The sequence below is a fragment of the Heterocephalus glaber genome, unplaced genomic scaffold, assembly GCF_053883595.1.
Source record: "Heterocephalus glaber isolate CG9 unplaced genomic scaffold, H.glaber_assembly_v1.0 deba00001465, whole genome shotgun sequence".
Classification (NCBI taxonomy): domain Eukaryota; kingdom Metazoa; phylum Chordata; class Mammalia; order Rodentia; family Bathyergidae; genus Heterocephalus; species Heterocephalus glaber.
Window position 1 is genome coordinate 29,323,781 of NW_028258312.1, and position 24,214 is coordinate 29,347,994.

General features: G+C 38.2%; 1 protein-coding gene and 1 long non-coding RNA gene across 7 annotated transcripts in view; one reads left to right on the forward strand and one right to left on the reverse strand.

Moving 5' to 3' along the window:
- Xrcc4 (X-ray repair cross complementing 4) overlaps positions 1–24,214 on the reverse strand; it is a 251,841-nt gene that overhangs the window by 183,760 nt on the left and 43,867 nt on the right. The window lies entirely within an intron of this gene.
- LOC147826622 (uncharacterized) lies at positions 5,259–23,846 on the forward strand. The gene is made up of 3 exons (XR_015439005.1): positions 5,259–5,731; positions 6,370–6,466; positions 22,325–23,846. It is a non-coding gene; the product is annotated as an uncharacterized LOC147826622 (long non-coding RNA).

Sequence of the window (24,214 nt, forward strand, 5' to 3'; positions counted from 1 at the left end):
CGGAGCGCTGTGGTGCGCCTATCCATGTGCGCAAGTGCGTCCATGCTGCTCGGGAGTGAAGACTAACAACAAACTGTGGATCCTCGAAAAATAGCTAACAGGGCAACGAATTTCAAGATAAGGAGAGAGACTGTCAATAATTCAACGTTTAAAGCTTGCTTGCTTGCTTTCGCGATACCGGGGATCGAACTCAGGACCTTTCTCTTCCGAGGCAGGTGGCGGCACCACTGAGCTAAATCCCCGGACCCAGTTCAAAGCTTTCTTTTAAAAAAAGAAATTTTTCATATACACACCAGTTTTGAGAGGTTTTTTTTTCCAGTCTTTTATAAAATTACTTTCTTCTCTCTTATTTTCTTTCCACTTTCTGAAACTCTTACTACAAAATGAATTTCCTGAATGGATCATCAAATTTTCTTTATCTTTTCTCTCTCATTGTTCATTTCTTCTTCTAATTTTACTTCCTGGTCAACTGCCTCCACTAATCTTTTACCATTCTGACTTTTTAAAAAAAATTTAATTCACACGAGCGCACTTTCTGACAGCTGTTTTAACAGCATATCCCCTATTTTTGTCTTACTGGTACAAACTTTCTTATTTACCTGAACCTATTAATTATAAGTTATCAAAAAATGATTCTGGCCCCTACATTCTGTTTGTTCAGAGCTGGTTTATATTTTCATTTGCTTTGATCATTGTACTTACATGACAGGAGTTCCACACTGCATGGCAATACTTGGTTATCCATGTATATTTAGCAGGAAGGAACTAAAAAAAGCGGATGGGAAGCTCCGTATGGAGAAGCCACGGCAAGTGGGATCATACAGAGCTCAGAGATCATACTGAACTCAGAGACCGGACCCATGGGCCAATATCAGAGAGTCTTTTCTCTCGCCCAGCTCATTCTTAGACTTGAGAGTTGTAAGACTACCTGCTACTATTCTTGTTTTGTTTTGTGTTTGTTTTTGGTACCGGGGATCGAACTCAGGACCTTGCGCTTGCATGGACGGCGCTGGAACCACTGAGCTAAATGCCCGGCCCACTGCTACTATTCTTGTAACTGAGCATAGAAAGAAAGAAGCCAATTTCCGTTTTTACTTATGCAGACTCCCATTGAATCATGATTTATGCACAGCCCCTCGACCTTCCTGCAGCTGTGGTTAGTGCTGTGAATCCAGAAGTTTTTTCTGAGAATGAGAGGAGAAACAAGCAGGTGCGTGCTGTGTGGTGGTCCAAAGTCTCTCATGAGCCTTAGCTCTTCATAGTTTCAGCTCTGTTCTACATCCTCACTCTTGTAAGTGGTGCCAGGATTCCTGAGGCTCTCTGCTGAGGAATCGGTTCAGCCCGGTAGGAAGCTCCTCTAAAAACACTTAAACCCTTTTCCATACCACTGACTGCGTTACAAATCACTCATTTACCTCCCATCTTCCAACATTTTACACCTATCTCTTAGATCTTGCTAATATTCTTAGCTTTGTGAAGCCATCCTGAGTTTCTGCCATGTGAACTTTAAAGCAATATAAGTCATTTCAAGGAAATTCTGCATTTATGAAGGTTAATAGGTTACAGGGATGCCAAAAGGGATAGTTGAATGGAAAAATTTGAAAACTAAATTAAGTCTCAGAAATCCAAAAACCAATGAAATAAAATTATCACAGTCTAATGTGACATTTTTGTTTGTCAATCAGGAAAATTTTACTTTACTTTCTCCTCATCACAGGTGTCAAAATTCATAATAACCCAACCTGGATATGTTTTCCCAAATTCTCTTTGCACCATTCTCTCTAACAGGACAATACATTTCACTTTCTAGAATTCAAACAGGATATCAACACAAAAGCAAAAAAATTATTTGCATAATAATTCACTATTTTATTTCACTTATGTTTCACCAAATTAACTAAAATAATTGCATATGAATTGTATATGTAAGCAACATTTCCTTTGGCACAAGACAAACTTTATTTACCAGATGCATATCCATAACTCAACAAGTGAATTTACAGTAGACTCAATATTCAAATAGGGTGACACAAAAAGCACATGAAAATGGCATCATAAGGAATATAATAAAGAAAACTGGTTATCTCCATCGGAAGAATAAATCTAGACCCAAGTCTCTCATCCTGTACTAAAATAAAATCAAAATGGATCGAAGACCTGGATATAAACAGAAACACTAAATCTGTTGGAAGATAACCAGCTAAAACTCTTAAAGACATAGATAGGCAAGGACTTTCTGAACAGAGCATTAATAGCATAAGAAATAACACCAACAATTAACAAATGGGATTGTATCAAATTTAAAAGCTTCTGCACAGCAAAGGAAACAACCAACGGAGTAAAGAGACAACCTGCAGAATGAGAAAAAATGTTTGCCAGTTACTCCTCAGACAGACATAGAAGTAAAAACAAAACAAACAAAAAAACTCACATAGATCTCTAAAAATAAAAGACCAATCAAAAATACTGGCAATCGAAATGAATAGACATTTTTAAAAAGAAGTACAAATGGCCTATAAGTACATGAAAAAATATTCAGTATCTTTGGCCATTAGAGAAATCCAAATCAAAACAACACAGCTTTTATCTTACTACAGAAAGATTGGCTATCTTCAAGAACTCAAAAAACAAATTGCTGGCAAGTTTACCTATAATAGTGGCAACTATAATCATAGTAGTCCATCCACTAATAGAAGGATAATCAAATAGCGGTATATCAATACAACAGAATGTTGTGCGACAACATAAAGGAACGAATGACTGCTATAGTACCAATGTGGGACAATTTCCCAGACGCACAGTAAAAGAGCTCTCCCTACTACAGTGCATACACTGTGCTCCTATTCACAGGAAGTCCAAGACGAGGCAAAACTAGGCTGTCATAAGCACAACCCGAGGCGTGGTCATCAGCATTCTGATGTAATGTCGATACTCTGACTTGTGATTACAGTGGTGGTGACACAGGTACATACACCTTCAAACTTCATCAAGCTGTGTATTTAAGATCTGTGCATTTTACTGGATATAAGTTTTACCTCCAAAGAACAATGAACAGGAAATAGAAAAGGAGAAAGAGATATGTGTATATCTCCAGCTAGTTGAACAATCGAAGTCATATATTGAATGAAGGTCACATATAACTTAAGATAGAATGTTTTCTGGTGATTATCATTCTACCACGTAAATGTTGAAATGTCTGTATCACTGAAATGTCCATATTATAGGTTTGAGAGACTGCTCAATTATAATATTTCTTCAATTAACCAAAAGCATTTTTATTAAGAAAAATGCAGTGATTTCTTAGACTACTTTCCAAACATATTATCTTGGTTAAGGAAATTAATTTGATTGTGACTTGCTAGTGTATCTCAGGAATAACTTGATTATATCTAAAATAAATCATTAAGTATATTTTAATATTTATTACTCAAGAAACACTATAATATTTTAAAGAATAAGAGCCCTCTATTTAGTAAATGGCATTTTCCCATGGTAGCGTTCAATCTGCCTGATTCTGAAGCTTTCTATATTTTATGTGTTGTTTCTGAATGAAGTTTCATCACTAATACATTTTTATTTTATTTTGGATAATCATCCTCAAACAGAAAGTTTTATTATTCCATAATCATTTTTGCACAAAACACAATGGGTTGTAAAAACCATAGCTATTGCGATAACTAAATTTATTATTTTGTTCTTTTTTTTTTTAGTAAATGACTTAACTCTGCAGAAGATCCTTCATGGTATACAGAATTCCAATTTGTGCCTTGGGAAAAATAAATTAGTTTAATTACAAACTTAAGTAATTACATTATGAATTTGTGCCAATGTCATCTGAAACAAATTAACAAATATAATTGGTTCTTTGCTTGTAACAAATTATAACAATTTATATACATAGTTGGATAAATAGTCATATATGACATCTCAGCCCTAGTTACTGTGTGTGTATATTATATATATATATATCTTTATAATATGCAATTATTTGTTAATTTCTTTCAGATGTTGTTGGTATAAATTCAAAATATGATTGCATAATTATATAATAATAGTACAATTTCACTGTTGATCAAAATTAAATAACATTACATTACCCTTCATAAGGAACCTTTATTTATTTTTCTGTAATTTCCCTTCTAATGCATGTTTGTATTCCATGCCTCAAAATAAGAAAAGTATGAATATTCCTAAATATAAGCTATTCAAATCACTCAAAAATAATAACTGTTATGTTACTTAAGAATAAAGGAAAAGATCTATGAAAATACTGAGCACAAAAACAACAGTAGGTAGAAATTACCATTAGTAGCACTTAGATTTTCTAGAAACCTAAATTCACTTCATAAGACCCGTGTACACTTTACACATCAGTCCTTACAAGATTTTCTGCTTTCTGTAAAATTAATCACCTTTATATAAATAAAAATATGCCAATAGAGATAACAAAGAAGACGAGTAAAGAGAAAAACATAAGGATGGACAACCACCATAATGATATAAACATGAGCAGAGAAAAACACTTGCTTAAGGTGAAGTCTACTAAGAGATGAAATAATCTCTCCAGGAATGCAATGAAAGCCCCTCTGCTTAGCTGGAAACCAGCCCAGACAAAGCGGTCGGGAAATCCCACAGGGAGCAGACTAGGGTCTGCAGGGGAGCTGCTTTGAGGAATGTTTTAAATTTTTCAACTATGTTACTTATTCAAAGGACGAAAAGGTAGGTTGCATTCTCTGACGAATATACAATATCTGTAAATAACTAATACATGAAGACCTGCTTTAATATAAAATATATCTTTTGGTGGTGTGCCCTTCTGTAAATTTCAAACTAAAATAACTAACAATCCTTTTTCATTAAACATTCATTTCATGATGAGATCATAATAATTTGTTTTATTTACTCTTTTATTTATAAGCTACCAACTTTTAGAAAACACTTCACTAAGAGCAATAATTACATGAAAACCGATATGGAAAAAGACATGAGGGTTCAGTTCATATAACTTATGTAAAGCTAGAGAAAAATTAGCAAAAAAATGCAATCAGTTTAGATGAAATATGCTCAAAATAACTTTTTTAAATGATTTGAAAAGGAATCTTTTTTTTAAAAAGGAAGTTTAAGGCCCGGAGATTTAGCTCAGTGGTTCCATCACCTGCCTCGAAAGCGCAAAGTTCTGAGTTTGATCCCCGGTGAAAAAAAAAAGAGAGTTTAATTTTTATCTTGGTACTAAAGTATTCACATAAATGTTTTACTATCAAGCACTGAAATTACCACTAATTAACTGTATTTTAATCGTGACTACTCTTACAGTTTAACAATATTTCAGGTGCATATTCTGATGCATTGGAAAAATATCTCAACTATGACCATCTAGGGAACCGCTTCCTGATTCAGACTAAATCTGTAGCACAGGCCGGTCCACCATGAATCCTTGTGTTGGAGTTAAATCCACCAAGGACAGAATTCAAGCCTCACCTAACATACATTTACTTTGTAATTAATATACAACTACTTCCAACTTCACACCATGTAAGAGCACATAAAATCAAAGCTTATGTTTGTGCACAACCACTGTATACAAAGACTGAAGGAAACTAGAGCAACAAAAGAGGTGTTTGTTCAGTTTGCAATTTCTTTCTTCCTCGGAAATGTTTCATAGTTCTCTGAGGAAGGCGCCTCCACAGCGGCAGTCTGACTGAGAATCCTAACTTGAAAGTAACTCAAGCAGGTAAGCTCTGACAAACTGGATTTACTCATTTAAAATTTAAACAAAGATAAAATGTTAATTTTCCAAATATGTGATTATTATAGTGCTTTGCAAGCTTGCTTAAAGTGTGTGTATCCTTCCTCCTGGCCCATCCCCAAAACCAAGAAAAATTTGTCTCAAAAAGAGACCCAACAGGGAAGGAAAGAGTTGAGGACAGGTAGGAGGAATATCATTTGAGTACCTGTGCTACTCATACCCTTGAGAGTGACTGAGATGCACCTCATGGTCACTTGCTGATTGTAAAGTTGATTTATCCAGGGCAGACACCAGGCCAAAATATGGGGGAAATGCCTTCTGAAATTCTGAAACAATAGTAACCTCAGTAAAAGAAGTGCTGCTTCTCTTGAATGTCTGACCCATAAAATATGACTAAGGACAAAAAAGGCCAGCTTTAAAAAAGAGGAAAAACCAACAGATTCACAGGAGGAAAAAAAAACAAAACTGCTCCTCGGGCTCCACCACATTCCCCTCCTTGAGTTCCTTATATTATTCCCTTTATCTTATAATATCTTACAACACAACTCTTCCCTGAGTTAACTTAAGGGGAATATCTAGTGTGTGAAATAAAATATGACATCTTCACACCGGTTGTGTTCTAGGCTGAAAACCAAAGTCATACATTTCCAGAAGGATTTGCCTTCATACCGCTGCCATGCCTTCCAGAGATCAATGGTGGAAAGGCCATTTCATACACAGGTAAGAGTTTAATTTTGTAAGAAACTGCCAAGCCATCTTGCAAAGGAATCATACCATTTTGCATGTCCATCAGTAATGAATGAAAGCTCTTGTTGCTCCACATCCTCACCAGCATTTAGTGCTGTGTTTGGTCATTCTGACTGGGGTTAGCCACACGTCAATGGCTCGTGGTATTTAGATGTGTAAGCAAATCACCTACACAAAATAACTCTAAAATAACTGTATCTGTGGTCTACAATTCAATATTTCAGAAATGCCTACTCTGGTAGGCTGAAAATATTTGGCTTCCAAAGATACACTCACTTCCTACTTCTTGGAATTTATAAATACTGCTGAGATAGTAGTATTTTTGTCTTATGTAGGCTCCTCCATCCATCCCTACAGTCTACAATGCACTGTGTTAGCACAAGAGTGTCTCCTGGGACACCAACCCCATCCCACATTCACCACCAGTGCGTCTGCTGTCTTTATACTATTGTCACTTGGAGAATCTTGTCATATATATATATATATATATATATATAGTATATATATAACATATATATATTTAAAAAAAAATATATATATATATATATATATATATATTTTTTTTTTTGTACCTGGGATCAAACTGAGGTCCTTGTGCTTGTGCAACAGGCGGCGAAACCACTGAGCTAAATCCCCGGCCCGAGAATTTTGTTATATTAAGAAATCATAGAACATGCAATCTTTTAGAATTGTTTCTTTTTTTTTTCCACCAAAAAAAACTTCCTTGAGATTCATACAAGTTTATTTTGGTTTGGTTTAGTTTGGTCTGGTTCAGTTCTCCTTGAGACAGGGTCTTGCTATGGAGTCCAGGCTGGCCTTGAACTCGAGGCAGTCCTCCTGCCTCAGGCTCCTGAGTGCTGGGATTACAGGTATGCGCCACCATGCCCAGCTTCATACACTTTTTTTTACGATCAATAGTGTATTCATTTTTATTTTTGAGTCCCGCTCTATAAATGCACCAGTTTGCCAACCATTCCCCCAGTAAAGGGCAGCTGAGTCATTTCCAGGTGTTGAATATCAGGAATGAAGCTGTAGCCAAGCGTCAGGCACAGCCTGTAATCCCTACGCTGAGTCTGAGGTAGGAAGACCTTGAGGTTGAGTCCCACCTGGGCAACTCAAGAAGACCCAGTCTCAAAATTTTACAAAAAGAAAGAGAGAAAGAAAGAGCTGCCATGAACCCTGTACTGTGGCTTTTCGCTAACAGAGTTTTCATCAGCCTGGGGTAAAAGCCCCGGAGTGCAGTTGGGAGTGCAAAGTTAAGGCTAGCTTAGCTTAGCTCTGTAAGAACAGGAAGCATGCTTTCCACAGGGGCGGTGACAATTTACACTCTCCCAACAGCACAAGCACAAGTTTCTTCACATCCTTGCCAACAGTTGTTACTCTGACGCCTTTTTACATCAGTCATTGTGTAGGCAGCTGCATAACACTCATTTACCATGTTTTTATTCTGATTCCCCTAATGGCTAGTAAGGCTAGACATAAAATTGTGTATATCTGTGAGCTTCCTTTTATCAGCGTTTCCTTTCATAAGTCATCCTTTCGACATCAAAGGTAGGAGTTTTTACCCAGGCCTGGATCCCCAAATATCCAAAGGTTTCTTTTTTGAATTTTCCTAAAAGTATTATACTCTTGCATTTTACATTTAAATCCATAACCCAGAGCCCACTGCAGACAGGTAGGTCTGTGCACGCCCTACCTAGGTCCTGAGTCCCGCTGAAGAGGCCGAATCACCCCACTGCAGACAGGCAGGTCTGCCCACACCCTACCGAGGTCCCCAGTTGCGCGGAACACAGGCCCAATCAGCCCGCTGCACACAGGCAGGTCTGTGCACACCCTACCGAGGTCCTCAGTTGCACGGAAGACACCAAATCACCCTGCTGCAGACAGGCAGCCACCTGATTACACACTACAAAGACGCAGAGGACACCAGACCACCAGACCAAGGTACTGAGCCCCACTCTTCCCAGCCCAGAGGTAGGGGCTTCTGAGCTGTCATCCACTGCTCCTGGTCCAGAGGAAGGGGTTTCCCAGCCACCATCCCTCTGGTTGCTCCCACCCCACAGGAAAGGGCTTTTGGGTCAACATCCCTACTGCTGCTCCCGGCCCCTGTCCCACCTCACCCAGCTCAGAGGAGGTAATCTGTGCAGGCGCTAACAGACCCCCGCCCCTGTCGAAATGAGAAAACATGTAAATAAGTCTCAAAACCAGACTTCCAGATCACCTACAGCAACACCAAAGGGAAATGAGATGGAACACTCTGATACTCAACCACCTGGACCAACTGAACTGGCAACAAAAGGGGATCTGGAAAAAATGAAATCAGAAATAATTTCTCAGATAACAGGAGAAATTGGGCCCCTAGTGCAAGACATAATTAATAAATCTAGCGAGGAGCTAAGGAACATGATGGAATCCCAACATAAGAAACAAATGGAATCCATAAAACAGATGCAAATAGATTTCCAGGACATGAAAAACTCCATTGAAAGTCTACACAGCAGAATGAGCCAGTGTGAGGACAGAATTTCAGATATAGAAGATAAGATTGCAATTAGTGACCAGGAAAAGAAAAATTGCTTCAAAATTATAAAGGAACATGAGAAATCAATCCAGCAGCTGCTAGATGATACAAAAAAGAATAACATAAGACGGATTGGACTCAATGAAGAAACAGGAGAGAGTGCAGATGACATAAAAAATCTCTTCACAGAAATAATGGCAGAAAACTTCTCAAGCAGGGGAAAAGAGCTTGACATACAGATAAGTGAGGCATATAGGACTCCAAATAGCCTTGAACAAAAAAAATCTACACATAGGCATATAATTGTTAAGATTCCAGAAACACAACAGAAGAACAAAGTTCTCCAAGCAGTCAGAGAAAAGAAACAAATCACATACAAAGGAAAGTCCATCAGAATCACTGCAGACTTCTCAACACAAACCATCAAGGCAAGAAGAGCTTGGAGTGACATATTCCAAGCCCTAAAAGAAAACAGCCTCCAACCCAGATTGATGTACCCTGCAAAACTATCTTTCAAAATGCATGGAGAAATAAGATACTTTCATGACAAAGAGCACCTTAGGAAATTCGTGAATACCAAACCAGCACTCCAAAGAATTTTACACAATATCCTAGGAACAGACATTGAGGATCACAACCTCAGGAAGCAAAGCAGAATGAACACATCTGGCATGACAAGAAATTAAATGTAAAGGGGGAGAACCCAACAAAAAGAAAAAGTCATGTTTCAGTTATAACCATCAACGTTAATGGTCTCAATTCACCAATCAAAAGAAATAGACTGGCAGAATGGGTCAAGAAGCAAAATCCAACAATATGCTGCATACAAGAAACACACTTCATTCAAAAGGAAACTCATAGACGGAAAGTTAAAGGGTGGAAAACAATACTGCATGCGACAGGAACCTGAAAAAAAGCAGGAGTAGCTATCCTCTTGGCAGATCAAGTAGATTTCAAACCAACACTGATTAAGAGAGATGAAGAAGGACACTACATCCTTGTAAAGGGAAGAATCCAAGAGGAAGAGATAACAATCATAAATATCTATGCACCAAACACTAGTGCACCCAACTATATAAAACAAATACTAACAGACATGAAAAGTCATATATGCACTAATTAAATTGTAGTGGGGGACCTCAACACTCCACTGTCACAAATAGATAGATCAACTAGACTAAAAATAAGTAATGAAATACTAGAACTCAATCGAACTCTTGAACAAATGAACTTAACAGATGTTTACAGAGTCTTCTACCCCACAAAATCAGAATACACATTCTTCTCAGCTGCACATGGGTCATTCTCAAAAATAGACCACATACGCACACATAGAACATGTTTAAGTAAGTGCAAAGGAATTGAAGTTATCCCCTGTAAATAATCAGACCATAGTGTGATGAAATTGGAGACCCATAGCAAAAGAAACTCAAAAAATTTCATAAACACATGGAAATTGAACAACGCACTTCTGAATAACCAATGGGTCACAGAGGAAATGAAAGAAGAAATCAGACAGTTCCTTCAATTAAATGACAATGACAATACAACATATTGGAATCTATGGGACACAATGAAAGCCGTCTTACGAGGGAAATTCATAGCAGTGAATACGCATATTAGGAAAACAGAATGAGCCCAATTAAACAACCTGATGCTGAACCTCAAGCTTCTAGAAAAAGAAGAGCAGGACAACCCCAAAGCTCATACAGGGGAGGAAATTATAAAGATCACAGGAGAAATCAATGCAATGGAGACTGAGGGAACGATACAAAAAAATCAATGAAGCCAAGAGTTGGTTCTTCGAAAGAATCAACAAAATTGACAAACCTTTAGCCAACCTTGTCAGAAAAAGGAAAGAAAAGGCCCAAATCCATGCAATTAGGAATGAAAAGGGTGAAATGACAACAGACCCAGCAGAAATCCAGAGGATCATCAATACCTACTTCCAGAACCTATACGCCAATAAGATGGACAACACAGAAGAAATGGACAGATTCCTAGATACATATGAATTACCAAAGTTGAAAGAAGAAGACCTAAAAATTCTGAACAACCCAATATCAACTAATGAAATTGAAAATGTAATTAAAAACGTATCAACTAAGAAAAGCCCGGGCCCTGATGGCTTCACTGCTGAATTCTACAAGACATTTAGCGAGGAACTGCTGCCACTACTGTTTAAACTCTTCAATGAAATTGAAAGGGAAGCAATACTCCCAAATTCATTCCTGGAAGCAAGCATCACCTTGATCCCCAAAGCAGAGAAAGACCCAACTGAAAAAGAGACCTATAGGCCAATCTCACTAATGAACATAGATGCAAAAATCCTTAATAAGATACTGGCAAACAGAATGCAGAAGATCATCAAGAAGATCATACACCCTGATCAAGTGGGATTCATCCCAGGGATGCAGGGGTGGTTCAATATACAAAAATCAATCAATGTAATACAATATATCAATAGAGCCAAGGAAAAAAACCCATATTATCTCCATAGAAGCAGAAAAAGCATTTGACAAAATCCAACATGCATTTATGATAAAAACCCTCCAAAAAATTGGAATAGATGGTCTCTACCTCAAACGGATAGAAGCCATCTATGAAAAACCAACAGCCAATATCATACTAAATGGTCAAAAACTGAAATCCTTCACACTCAAATCAGGAACAAGACAAGGATGTCCACTATCACCACTCTTGTTCAATATAGTTCTGGAAACATTAGCCATGGCAATTAGTCAAGAGAAAGAAATAAAAGGAATGAAGATAGTTAATGAAGAAGTTAAGTTGTCGTTATTTGCAGATGACATGACACTCTATATAGAAGACCCCAAGAACTCCACCAAATGTCTTCTAGACTTAACAACCAAATTCAGTCAAGTAGCTGGTTACAAGGTCAACACACAAAAATCAATAGCTTTCCTCTACACCAATGACAGACTCACTGAGAGAGAAATAGGGCAAATAATTCCTTTCACAATAGCATCCAAAAAACTGAAATACCTAGGAATCATCCTAATGAAAGAAATCAAAGACCTCTTCTCTGAAAACTACGGCACTCTGAAAAGAGAGATTGAAGATGATATCAGAAAATGGACAGACATCCCCTGCTCCTGGGTAGGAAGGATTAATATAGTGAAAATGGACATACTTCCAAAACTGCTATATAGATTTAATGCAATTCCAATTGAGATCCCAGCAGCATACTTCATAGACCTCGAGAAAACAATCCAAAAATTCATTTGGAGCAAGAAGAGACCCAGAATAGCAAAAGCAATTCTAGTTAACAGAGACATGGCAGGGGGTATCACAATCCCCAACCTGCAACTATACTACAAAGCTACTGTGATAAAAACAGCATGGTACTGGCAAAGAAACAGACTTGACGACCAGTGGAACAGATTAGAAGATGCAGAAACAACGCCAGACATACTCAGCCATCTCATCTTCGACAAAGGACCCAAACACCCTCACTGGAGGAAAGATAGCCTCTTTAATAAATGGTGCTGGAAAAACTGGGCTTCAACTTGCCAAAGATTAAAACTAGACCTGTATCTCTCACCATGCACTAAACTAAAATCAAAATGGATTAAAGATCTAAATATTAAAATAGAAACTCTGAACTAGTTGGAAGAGAGGTTAGGTAGAACCCTTGAAGACATTGCTGTAGGAAAAGATTTTATGAACAAAACCTCAGTTGCCCGTGAACTAGCACAATCAACAAATGGGATCTCTTCTTATTAAAAAGCTTCTGCACAGCAAGAGAAACCACCAGCAGGGTGAAGAGACAACCCACAATGTGGGAAAAAATCTTCACCTGCTTTTCCTCAGACAAAGGTCTACTATCTCCAATCTATAAAGAACTTAAAAAGATCAGACCTCCCAAATTTAAAGACCCAATCCAAAAATGGGCATCTGAAATGAACAGACATTTCTCAGACGAAGAAGTAGAAATAGCAAATAAATACATGAAAAAATGTTCAACATCACTGGTCATTCGAGAGATGCAAATGAAAACAATGCTGAGATTCCACCTCACTCCAGAAAGAATGGCTGCTATCATGCAATCAACCAATAAGAAATGTTGGCGGGGCTGTGGGGAAAGAGGAACCCTGCTCCACTGCTGGTGGGAGTGTAGACTGGTGCAACCACTGTGGAAATCAGTATGGAGATATCTCAAAGAACTAGGACTGGAAATCCCATTTGACCCTGCTATTCCACTGCTGGGGATCTTCCCCAAAGAATTAAAAGAATCATACCACAGTGATATATGTGCACCCATGTTCATAGCAGCGCAGTTTGTAATAGCTAAAACTTGGAAACAGCCCAAATGCCCATCAACTGGAGACTGGATAAAGAAAATGTGGTTTTTTTATAAAATGGAGTACTACTCAGCCATAAAAAATGAGAAATTAGAGACATTTATAGCTAAGTGGATGCACTTTGAGGCAATACTCTTCAGTGAAATAAATAGGAAACACATGTGTAAATACCGAATAGTTTCTCTGGTGTGAGAAACTGAAAGTGTAAATAAGGACTAAATGTATAGTAGGTCATGTGAAATAGGAAGAAAAGGGGCAAAGGGGAAGGAAGTGGGAAGGCTAGAGGAAAGGATAGAAGGGAATGGGCTTAATATGAGAAAATGGAAAAATAGGAAGAAAATCTTTGTAAATAGGGAGGAATGAAGGGGTTGAAGGGAGGGCTGGGCAAGTGTGAAAAATAAGAAGCAAGAGAGACTATGTAAAGGTGCAAATTTCCAATGATGAATGTCATTATATTGTATACCTAAAATGTACCAATGATTAGAATGAATAATTGATAATGTGAAATAGGAAGAAAAGGTCCAAAGGGGTAGGGGTAGTGGGAGGAGCAGGGGAAAGGAAAAAAGGGAAAGGAAAAATGATGAGAAATGGAAAAACTGGAAATAAAGTCTTTGTAAATAGGGAAGGGTGGGGGGCGTGAAGGGAGGGCTAGGAATGGGGAAAAAATAAGAACCAAGATGCATTATGTAAAGGTACAATTCCCAATGAGAAATGTAATTGTGTTGTATACCTAAAATGTACCAATAAAAGAATTTAATACAAAAAAAAAAATCCATAACACAATTTGAGTTTATGTTTGTTTATGGTGTGAGGCTTGGTTGAGATTCATTTTCTATGGGTGTCCAGTTTCTTCAGCTCCATTTTGTCACGAGCTGTCCTATTCCATTCAGTTGCTCTGGCATTTTCATCCAATCAGCTGGAAAAGAGCCAGGCTGGACAGCCTTGTGGAGGGCTGGCTGCAGTAGTTCCCTCCCCTTCCTCCCACCGCTCCTCCCCGGCAGAGCCAGCCCTGGGCCCCAGATCTGCACCTGCACAAATCTGCTTGATACCACACAGCGCTTACATTGAAGCTAACAGTTTTTACATGGTGATCAGTGAAAGAAATGGCAGTCTGCTATCTCCAGAGGAAAAACCACCTTGCTGGACCTCTGGGAGACAGAGCACATTACACCTCCTGGCAACTGACAGGATTTTGAAGGGTAATTGTGACTGCATTCACATTTTACCTTAGGCGCTGACTTCGACATTTAGCCCCCATTAGTCAGGGCTCCACTCTAACTGAACCTGATCCGCCAACGCATTTCCACTAAACCTGCCACTCTACTTTGAGGACCACATGCAAACATTCATAAAGTGCTCTGTGCTTATGTTTATATAAGAGTGTTTGTTTTCTTTGTAAATAAATCGTTTTTTAAAACTATTTTTAAAACCATAAGCTCTGTATCAAATAAGATCTGTATTCTGAGATTTTAAAATTCTCATACTCTCCTGGATAACTAGGCTTACTTTATTATGAAAATAACAATTCTGGCCACAGTAAATCAACCTCAGAGCACACAAGTCTACTGACTTTTCTCATTGTTCATATTCTACCAAGGCAAAGACGTGCAGGGTGAGGGAAGTGCACGTACCTGTGTGTGTATGTGTGTGTGTGTGTGTGTGTGTGTGTGTGTACCTGTTTGAGTGCTTATGCTGAACCTGCAGTAAGTGGTCAGTACTCTCAGTGCATAGTTAATATTCACACAGGGCAGTCTGTGTTGCACCTATAGTTTCTGTGACCACTGAAAGCAGTATCTTGCCTGTGCGTAGGCTTTTCTCCTAATTGAGCAGCAAGTTAAATTGCTTGGGAAGCAGTCTGTACTTCAAGTGACCCCTGCTACTCAAACAATATATCATCAGACCACACAGTTATATTGCCACTCAAACACTGACCTACCCAATCATGCTTAGGAAGCTTTTAGCACGAAGGAGCTTGCCTTGAAAAGTAAGGTACTGACTTCACTATAATATATCACTCCAACTGTGCATAATTCAAGGATGTACAATAAAATTAAAAACACTACTTTTTATATTTTCAAAAATTCCACTGTAATGACAAACCAGAGAGAAAGCAATACAAATATTGTATGAAAAATGATTGTACTATACAAGAAGTTACTCACATACTGTTTAAAATGATTATGACACCATACTAAAATTTGTTTAAATATTATAATCTAGTTACTACTAGAGGATTTGGTTTAATATTTAGGTTTTCTTTCTACTTTAATTGTTTTTATATTTTAATATACAATTTCAGCAACTCAACCACTTGAAAAGATTAATTTCTAAGTAGTCACACTTAGATCAAGCACGAAATAACAGAATGGGTAATGAAGGATATTTGTTTAGGTGGCAGGGGTTAGCTAGCCAAAGCTCAATAATCCCTCACTCATCTCCCTGTGGGTGGTCCAGTTTGGTGTTACAGCTGGTTTAAACACAGTACACCAAACAAACTGTTATTTTAACAGAGAGAAATAACATGCTGTTTTCACTGCCCAAAACTAAAAAAGGGCTATCATACAGAATATTTACAACTGCCCAGATACCAGCTTAGTGGGGTAGTATATCAGTGCATTTGTAAATGAATTTTAACAACATTATCTCCTGATGAAACATTACTTTGAATTGGGACTGTTTTAAAATACTAAGTCACACAGAAATGCAATTTCTTTGATCACTGCTTCAAAAGACAAAAAGGAGAGCAATAATTATAATTAAAAATACTAGGAATATTTGGAGTTTGGTGTTGGGTTGAATGAGTTATTCACTCTGTTTTAAAGTTAACATTAATCATTAGGCAGCTGTTAAAGTATAACATAAAAGTATGCCGTGTAAAAATATTTGCATTACACATATTTCCTAACTCTCAAAAACATCAAAGTACTGTACCCAAGAAGATAATGTAATACATTTCATTACAGTTCAGCCATTATGAAAAGGCCTGCTAAACCTGATTACAGAGAACAAGACCCCATGATAAGTTCTGTAAAGAATAGAATACCATGTGCAAAAGAAGTTTTTTCACAGTTCATGATGCATCAGGAAGACTATCAATGGAATGATCCAAATATGTGCTTCATGGCAGAAACTATTAAAAACGAAAATATACATCACTGTGCTCACATTAACATGCAATAATATGATTTGATATTTAAAGCAGAACACATTCTTCAGCATTCCGATGTAATAATAACATTTTTATGCTGGCTACTGCTATTCACCGTACAATGCTGAAAAATGAAATATCACAAATTATTGTTTTTTGTTTGTAGGTGTTTAGTCAATTGTCACTTTCAATAGAGGACATCTCCTTGCAAAGTGTGTCACTGGTTAGTAAAACACAGCGAATGCTTGCTGAATGCCTCTCTGTATGTGGCAGGCACTGAGCTGGTGCTGGAATACGATAATGCTCATGAGAACAAGTCCCTGCTATGATGGAATTTTGTGAAGACCGCACGGAAATGAATCGTGTCATACAGCTCCTTCCTATCCAGAAGAAATTTTATTATCAACCCTAAGTGCCTTAGAGAAGTCCACTTTCCCGTTCCAATTCAGACGCTTACACTGATGGTACGAACCTGAAGGGCCCTCCTGCTACTGACCAGTCCAGGGGCCACTGGAAAGATGGCTGTGCGGTCACACGGTCTGTCCATCTGCCAGGCATGACCTGGCTTATTACTTGTTTTCCCCTGACTCTTCCAATTCGGTTTGAAAGAGCTCAGACGAGTCCCCTTGCCAGACTGTTTAGTCTCACAAATCTTACCCTCAGATACTTTTTCCTGAAGTTCAGCCTAACTGGCCCTTTGCTTACTTTCATTTCATAAAACTCTTTTCAGTGTCAATACCAGCTGCTTATTTTCCCTGGGAATGTTCTACTTTTCAAATACAGGCATGACTTTAATTAGACAAGGCATAAACTAGGACGGCACAAAGACTGATTCTAAGCAAGTAGGTCAGAATACCAACTTCTGAAGAAGCAGAGAGTTCAGCAATGTAAACATGCCCCTGTTGAAACACACAGCAAAGTCACGAGGCCTGAGGGACTGGAGAGCTCAGGAGCTGCTCCTCAGCTCTGCGTGCAGCCTTGGCCCAGGGCTCCCATAGGGCCACCCACCCCAGATGGCAGTCATCACCTCCAAACAAATCTCCGAGCAAAGAACTCCAAAGAACATACTGAGGGAGGGACCTAATCTCTCCTACACAGAGCAGCTAACTCTTCACAGAAAAGTCTTACACTTTTCAAAAATCAGAGGACAGATTCCTAAGAAAATCACAGCATTCGGAAAGTGAGGGGAGCAATCTAGAAAGAGGAAAACCAGAGAACAGAAGCCCCCCCATCTGCAGATAATGAGCTCAAACCTCTTGCTAAACCCTCAGCTGTGCACGAGACAGACTTCGAGCAGTCCTGTTGAGGTGGAAAGGACTGGCCTGAAATTTCAGCTGACACCCACCACACAGAAAACAGAATCTGAAGGTGGAGTATGGTCAAATTAACAGACTTGGAAAGCATATAAATATATAATATATGTGTGTATGTGAATATTCTTCAAACCAGTCTAACAGAATATATCCTCTAAAATACATCATTTATAATGTCCAGTATAAAATCTAAAAGCTCTTAACAAATGGAGAAATAAAAACATACTGAAGAGAACATACAAGCAATGGAGATCATCCAAATGTTGGAGTTACCAGAAAAGGATTTTAAATCAATTTGAGTTATAGTTAACTATGGTAAAAGATTAAAATGTGATAACAAGCAAAAAGATAGAAAATCTCAGGGGAGAAATAAAAGCTATAAGTAAGAACCAAATGGAAATATTAGAAATGAAATAATATGAATTGTTTAAATGAAAGATTGAGATGAAAGGACAGAATGAACTTTTTAAAAAGAGAGCAAAATTATCCAATTTGAAGCATGGACAGAAAAATTATTTAAAACCTATGAAAAGGAAAGCAGAAAAAGAGAATGGAGGAAGAAAAACTTACAATAGCTGAGAATTTTCCAATTTTGGCAAAAGATACAAGTTTACACATTCAAGAAGCTCTGTCTTCAAAGTCTACAAAGTGACATTTTTAAACGTCCACGTGTAAGCGCATCATGGTCAATTTGCTGAATGTCAAAGGCAAGAGAATATTAAACGCAGCAAGGAAAAACCAATTTCACAGAGGGGAACACCAGTCAAGGGAATGCTAACTGCTTATAAAGAAAAACAGACATGAAAAAGCAGAAAGCCAGCATAGTGACACTCCTGAACCAAACAAATTTTAATCCAGGATACTGTGTCCAATGCAAAGCCCCTTTAAGACTAAAGGCAAAAGAAAGGCATTTTAGACAAGGTGAAACTAACAGAATTCATTACCAGCCAACTCTACTAAAGCATTTGCCTGCCATGAGTAGTCCTTGGGTTCATTCTCAGTACCTCAAATAAAGTATTAATAAATAAGTTCTATGATATATAATATATTAAATATAAAAATATATTTATAACTATATAGCTATATTGAATATATATTATATATTTATATTAAATATAAATATAATACAATACATATAATAAATCATTTCTGTAATAATAGATCCATTTTCTAAAGGAAACTGTAATATCCTCTAACAGTACTTAGAAAACAAAAGTAAAATCACAGCTGGAATCTCTGAATAACAATTTTGAAACAATGTAAAGAAGTGCCTGGGAGTTGTCCACACAGCTGCCATCTGTAAAACGGTTCCTTCTGCTGTGGGAACAGAGCTAACGCTGACTCCCTCCACGACAGGGAGCGTCTCCGACAGCACTTCACCCACCCTCACGGCCCGGCCACATTAGTGGGGTGTGCTGACTGCAGGTGAGTGTGCACTTCTCCGCCCACCGCACCTGGCCTCTGCTACCTTACCCAAGGCCTTCTTGACTCCGCACCTAGAATATCATGGATACCATGGAACTTTAAAAGACCTACCCAAGAAAAATTTGAGCACACTGACGATATCCAAAATTTACAGGCACCATGTCACATGGTAATTAGCCTCTCATGCTTGGAAATCATGCCAACTGCGTTCAGTCGTCGCCCTGCCACTCACTGGCTACTTGGCTTGGCACACGTTAACGTCACGAAGTGTCAGCTTCCTCATCCAAAACACTGAGATGACAATTGCCAGCTGCACATGCCCACCTAGCACAGTGCAGAGCACGGTGATTCTGCTTCCTATGAGGAACTCAGAGTATTACGCATGGTGCAGGAAGACACCTAACAGGTACAAAGTCCAGGACCTCAGCAACTACTAAAGCGGAACACACTTCAGTGTAACTCTAATCACAGATCACCAAAAACCTACAGGAATATCAGGAATGGAGATAACAGATCAGAATGGAGAAGGTAAGTGAAGATTTCCAGAAGGATAAAGCATTTCCACTCATACTCACATTCTCTAATATTTTTTTCAACTTTCCTATAGGTCTAAAATTAAAACTTTAAAAATACCTGGTGACTCATATAGTGATCAAGAGCTGTGACAAATCAGAAAGCATCAATATATCCCCATCTTCTTGTCCTAGTCCTTATGAGGATATCTGCATTAATGGATTGCTGCTGAATCATTTGTACCCCCAAAATATCACGAGCTCACCAGGAGTTGCACAAACAAATCAGTCTTCAATTATTACAGAGGAACGACTTTTAAATGGATAACGAGTGTAATGTGCTTTTATTCTTTTATTTGAATAATTCTTTTATTTGGATGCTTCCACTTTTGAATAAAAGATCATCTACTACGTAGCCAATTTTGATCAATGCATGTTACATTATTATATCAGAAAACTCAACAAAGAAATTAGAAGCTCTGGACCTAGCAGTATATTCATATGCAACAAATCGTACAGCAATAATAAACAACTAACATTTCACAGGGCCTCTTCAAGGTCAAGGGACACCCAACCCACTTTTTGGGCTTGTGGAATATTAAAAGGTTATAAATGCTGTCAAAATTGGAATGGTATATTTTAAATGATGGTACATGGGTACCTCAGTTCACAAACTTCATTTGTTCTATGATTTTGGAAAAGATGGCCACCTTTGTGTTCATGCAGGAAAGATGGTCGCAGTTATGTTTGTCACCCGAGGCAGAGTTGGCAAACCAAGACAAAATTTTGCCAAACGCTTCTGATTGCAAACCAAACTGTTTGCAAACAAAAGCATTTGTGAAGTGAGTAATCACTGTATTCATAATGCACTTCAAGTGGAAGAGCTTTAATGGGATACAATTTTAAAATAGTATAAAGAATGTTTGCATGACTTTATGTGTAAACTCAGACCAGTTTAAAGCAGACCAGCAACAGACTGGAAGTATTTATTTGCAAATTATCCACACAGCAAAGGAAAGCAAATATAACAACTACCAAAAACAGGTAAAAAAAAAAAAGATTTGAGGGCCAGGGATTTAGCTCAGTGGTTCCGCCGCCTTCCCTGCAAGCGCAAGGACCTGAGTTTGATCCCCGGTACGAAAAAAAAAAACAGATTTGAACAGACACTTCAATAAGTAGGATTTACAAATGACAAGAAAGTACATGAAAAGGTTTTCAGGGCCCTTAGCCATCAGGGGAAAGTCAATTAAAGCCTCAATAAGAAACCACTCGCTCTGAGAAGCTGAGGCAGGAGGATAGCAGGTTCAAGTCCAGTAGGGGTAACTTAACAACTTAATGAGACTGCTTCAAAATAAAATAAAGGATGTGGGTCAGTGTGAAGGCCTTGGGTTCAAGCCTCAGTACTGCAAAAAGAAAAAACGTGCTACCACATGAGAGCTTTTCTCCCATAATGTCCAGGTTTCCAGAGTGGCCAAGGTGGCAGTATCCAGAGGTGGAGACTTTCCCAGGCAGGGCCTCAAACGCCCCTCCTTTATCAGTGGATTAAATGCGGGGTGGGGGGGTGATAGTGGCAGCGGGGACCCTTTTCCCCCTTCCACATTTGGGTGCAGCAAAGAGGCCTTTAGAAGCTGCTGGTGCAGCTTAGGTTTCTTGGGCTTCAGCACTGTGAGAAAATACATTTCCGGTCTTCAAGAGTCACCTGGTCTCTGTGATTCCGTTACAACAGCACTAAAGAGACCACAACAAATACCATAACACCATGTCCACCTGCATGGCTAAAGCAAAATCACTGGAAACACCCAGAGCAGATGAGAATGTGTTTGTTTTGTATATTTCTGGGATATAAAATGCTACACCCACTTTGGAAAGCACGCAGTAGTTTCTCATAAAGTGAAACACAGTCTACAAAACTCAGCATGCAGAGAACACCAAATGCTTATCCCAGAGCTGGTTAGCAGTATGGTCATTGCAGCCCAGGTCCCTGACACAATATCCACCTGTGCGCCGTAGCACAGAAGCAAAGACAGACACCATATAAACAAACGGCCATGCTCCTACTCTGGAGAAATCCTCTTTACCAAGATGGGAACCCCATCTGCAGGCTGCAGTGTGCCAACTCCTGTACTAGAGAAAGGAAAACTTAGGTTGATAATAAAAACTACACATCAATGTGCAAAGCAGCTTTGTCACAGCCAAAACTTTGAAACAACCCAAATTTTCTCCATTGAGAAAATGGATTAAAGTGTGGTACTCATACAAAGGATTATTTGTATTAAATAAAAATGAACTACTGATATATGCAACAAGTTGGATAGTTCTCAAAGGCATTAGGTTCAATTCTAAAAAAGAGTTATTCAAAGGTTATGTCAATGAACTTAGAGGGTAACTTAATAATAATAATAATAAAAGGGTTATTTACAAAAGGTTAATGTTTTCAACCTAATAAAAAGATTCAACAGCAGGAGCTGGGGATGTTGCTCAGCAGCATCGAACCTGCAAGCTGAGGTCCTGAGCTCCATCCCAGTACCCAACCCCCCCAAAAGAAAGATTCAACAACATTGAAACAATACTTTCTATTACTTCACAGAGAAATAAAGAATACAGGATGACAGCTGTACATCTTAATACCTCCTGACAAGAAGCAGAGAATAAACAAGAAAATATAAAGCTTAATGCCACGAACCAGCTTGATCCAACTGACATTTATAGACAATCCACCTAACAGCAGCTGAATAAATGTATCACAAAACACTGATCAGGACAGACTACATTCAGGGCCACAATAACACAAGGGCCCAGTATTTAAAAGGCTTCAAGTGAGGTAAAGTTCTCCAACAGCAGAACTAAATTAAAAGCCAATAACAAAAGATATCTAGAATATGAAAAAAATAATTACATTTCTATATAATTCAAAGATAAAAACTGAAACCAAGAGAACTAGAAAAGCACTTCAAATGAAAAGGAAAACACAACATACCAAAATCTGTGAATATAGTTAAAACAACACTTGGAAGGAGATTTAAATGGTCAAATGTCTCTGTCATGCACTAGGACTTTTTTTTTTAAACATGACCTCAGGTTCCACTTTGAAGTGATAAATCTAATAAAAGACGCACAAGCTCTGCACTTTGAAAACTGTAAATAATTGCCAAATAACTAATGGGGGCTAACTCAAGATGCCTGCCCTCTAGCATTGCTGACACGCTGTGGGGTGTCCTGCCCACCCTGGACTGCAGCAGTCTTCCGACCTCTACCCACGATGTCAGGAGCGCCCGCTGACCATAACTAAAAGATGTTTCTGGACCCTACTAGACATCTCCAGATGAGCAAAATCTCCCACAGTTGGGAAACACTGATTTTAAAATAAATAGAGAGCTAAGGCTTGTTTAAGGGTCAGAGATCAAAATGCGTTCCCAATTAAGATTCCACTGGACTTGTTTGTAGATATTGACAAATTAATTCTAAATCTCATTAAAAATTTGAAGCATACAGAACATCCAACAAACTCTGAAAAGCAACAAAGCTGAAGGACTTATACTATCTGACTTCCAGCTGCATTATAAGTAATCAAGATAGTTTGTGGTTCATATGGAGATAGATCAGTGCGGCAGAATAGTTCAGATATAAACATAAAAGTATGAAGTGTGATGGAAAATACAGTGAATGTTTAAATAGAATATATTACAGTAAAAGACACATTGTCATGAACCCCCTCAAAATCCTCCTCCTCGCTTGGGGCACACTTCCCATTATTGTTGCCACTTTGTGCAGCAGCTCTGGAGTCCTCTTTCCTGAGGGTCTTTAGTTGCATTGTTATGGCTGCCTCAACATCCTGAATCCATTCACGTTTCCCTTCCTGGTCATTCTGACTTTGGGTAAGAGTCAGAAGTCTCATGATGCCAGATCCGGTGAATATGCTGGGTGGGGACACGGTGTCATGTTTTCACAAGCCTGCCTTGCCCATTGAAAGGCATTTGGCAGCAGCACTAAATGCATTTTCATCACACCTCCCTTGTAAAGACACTCACAAAAGAGAACTTACAGAACTGCCTCAGAAAGGAGCAAGATGGATGGAATGAGTGTGTTTGAAGCAAAGGAGAGGATTTTGAGGGGGATTCATGACAATGTATCTCTTACTGCAATGATTCTTCTAAATTTAAACAATCACTGCTTAGCTTGATTATCCACTGTATAAAATACCGTTAATTTCCAACAAGGTGCAAGGCAAATACAGTGAGAGTTTAACAACTGGAATAACCAAATAAAACAGCCACAAGTAAACAAATCCATTTTAATCCATACTTTATACCACATATTAAAATCAACTCAAAATATATTACAGAATCTATTAAATATAAAAGCTAAAGCTATAAAGTTCATACATAATAGCATAAAAAACTCTGATTTGTGTCATTAAATATGATACTTAAAAGGATAACTCGTAAAAGAAAAAAATTTTAACTTCCTCAAAATTAAG